Here is a 2,655-nt window from a genome sequence, read left to right as displayed (position 1 = left end):
AGGAGGGTCAGGGATCATGAAAAGGAAGGAAGGTTGCATAATAGTTAATTCTAAAAAGCAGTCTCAGGCCAGCTGACCCAGCTCCCATGAGCCCTGCCACTTCCTGGCTGTGTGACTTTGGGCAAGCCGTTTTGCCTCTCTGTGCCTCAGTCTCCTCATCTACAGAATGAGGATAACTTTTGGCTCTTGGGTTTAGAAATTTCACGAGTTGGGGCGCCTGGCTGTCTCAGTTGGTGGAGCGTGCGGCTCTTGATCTTGGGGTTGTGAGTTTGAGCCCCGCACTGGGTGTAGAGATTACTAGAAAATAAAATCTGGGGGCCCCTGGGTAGCTCACTCAGTTAAGTGACCACTCTTGATTTTGGCTCAGGTCCATGAGTTCAAGCCCCTTGCTGGGCTCTGTGCTAACAGTATGGAGCCTGCTTAGGATTCTCTCTCCCTCTCTCTCTCTCCCCCTCCCCCGCTGGCTCTCTCTCTCTCACTCTCAAAATAAATAAAATCTTAAATTAAAAATCTTCATGAGTCAATGTTTGTGCCTGACACTTAGTACCAAAATGTATTTGTTAAATAAATAGGAGGAATTGGTAGGGGGAGAGGTAGAGGTTAGAGGGACGGAAAAATCAATGTTCAGAAGAAAAGGAGCTAGAAAGATAGGGGATAAAAATGGGTGGGGGGGAGAGGGGAAGACAGGCAGTGAGAAGAAAGGACCCTGAAGGCTCCAAAGGCTTTCGAAGACCAGGGGATAAAGGCAGAGAGGTGGAAAATTCAAGATGGCGGGTGGAAAATCCAAGATGGCGTCTAGAAAGTGAAGGACTCTTGGCTTGTCTTCCCCAGGGGCCTAGGGCTTGTGGTCGTGCTTCCTTCAGGGACCTGCTCCGACATCTTCAGAAAACCCACACGGGATCCTCTGTTTAAACCAGGCCCTGCCATTCTCTAGGCCCTCGATCAGGTGTTTTTTGTTTTTTTAAAGTAAGCTCTACTCTCAATATGGGGCTTGAACTCACGACCCAGAGATCAAGAGTCACATGCTCTACCTGCTGAGCCATCCAGGTGCCCCAATTTCCTCATAGCCTTTATCACCACCAACCACGCGAGTATAGATAGTCGATTCTCATTATGGAAGGCAGTTACGGTCAAGAACACCCCAGCGAATACTGAATTAGCGAATACTGGTTCCTCTTAAGGGAGATACGCACATGTTACACAATAATACTATGTAAACGTTACGGACTAAACATGCCCCCGGCCTCAAATTCACATGTTGAAATCCTACCTTCCGGTGTGATGGCAAGTTGGGGTGAAGTCTATGGGAGATGATTTAAAGTCTTGAGGACGGACCGCTCTTGAATGGGATTAGTGCTCATAGAAGAAGCCCCGGGAGAGGCTCCTCGCTCTTCCCTCCATGTGAGGACACAGCACGAGGCGGGCCCTTACCAGATGCTAAAGCCACTGCTGCCTTGATCTTGAGTCCCAGCCTCCAAAACTATGAGAAATGTGTGCTGTTTGAGCCCCCCAGTCCGTGGTATTTGTTACAGCAGCCCAGACAGACATACAGGTATAGAGAAACTTGTACATCTAACAGATCACAGTCTCAAATCCTAAACACAACAACTACCGATGAACTCTGATTTATTTGCTCTGCAAACAAGGAGGCAGAGCTCAGGAATGTTAAGTGAGCAGCAGCGCCTGAGGGGCTCGGTCCGTTCCCCGCGACTTTGGCTTTGGTCACCATCTCGCTGTTCAGGCGCTGGAGCCCCGCATCTGGCTCTGTGCGGACAGCTCAGAGCCTGGAGCCTGCTTCAGATTCTGGGTCTCCCCCCAGCCACCCCCTTCGCCTGTCTGCCCGCCTGCTCACACTCTGTCTCTCTCGCTCTCAAAAGTAAATAAACATTGATGGGGCGCCTGGGTGGCTCAGTCGGTTGAGCGTCCGACTTCAGCTCAGGTCATGATCTCACGGTTTGTGGGTTCGAGCCCCGCATCGGGCTCTGTGCTGACAGCTCAGAGCCTGGAGCCTGCTTCGGATTCTGTGTCTCCCTGTCTCTCTGCACCTCCCCTGCTCGTGCTCTGTCTCAAAAATAAATAAGCATAAAAATTTTTTTTAAAAAGTACATCAACATTGGAAAAAAATGTGTTAAGTGATTAGCCTGAGGCCGCCAGGTTCACAGGTCCCCAAACGGGGGCTCTAAGCCATCCATCCCGCTCTGTGCGCTGTGCCTGTGTTTATCCTCTGGGCATCTCTCTGAGATCAGAAACCAGAGGACACAGCTCTTTCTTGTTTGACCTCCACTGGGTACAGGCAATTACAGGCAATGCCAATGTTGGCCGCTAGTGCACTTGCATGAATACCTAGACGTTTTTTATGACTTGGAGATTTCACGAACATGGGATCCGCATAGGGAGGCTTAACTGTGTCTTTTCTTGTCTATTTTCTTACTCTGGGGTGTGACCCCACGAGGACTAGAATGTTCACGGCTAACTCCCCAGTCCCTAGGAAAGAACCTGGGACACAGTAGGCACTTGGTAAATGCCTCTTGAATGTACAAAGGCATGGAGAGAGAAGATGAGTGAGTATGTGCCATCTCTTTGATCCTTACAACAATATAAGGAGGAAAATGTGACCCAGAGAGGGTGAGCCACTTGCTCCAAGTTGCTCAGCAA

At 49.7% G+C, this 2,655-nt stretch overlaps 1 protein-coding gene across 1 annotated transcript in view; it reads right to left on the bottom strand.

Annotated features, from left to right (window-relative positions):
• HSD17B14 (hydroxysteroid 17-beta dehydrogenase 14) overlaps window positions 1-2,655 on the bottom strand; it is a 16,748-nt gene that overhangs the window by 11,335 nt on the left and 2,758 nt on the right. The window lies entirely within an intron of this gene.

The sequence above is a fragment of the Crocuta crocuta genome, unplaced genomic scaffold (genome assembly GCF_008692635.1).
Source record: "Crocuta crocuta isolate KB4526 unplaced genomic scaffold, BGI_CrCroc_1.0 scaffold334, whole genome shotgun sequence".
Classification (NCBI taxonomy): domain Eukaryota; kingdom Metazoa; phylum Chordata; class Mammalia; order Carnivora; family Hyaenidae; genus Crocuta; species Crocuta crocuta.
This window is presented reverse-complemented; position numbering and strand designations above follow the sequence as displayed.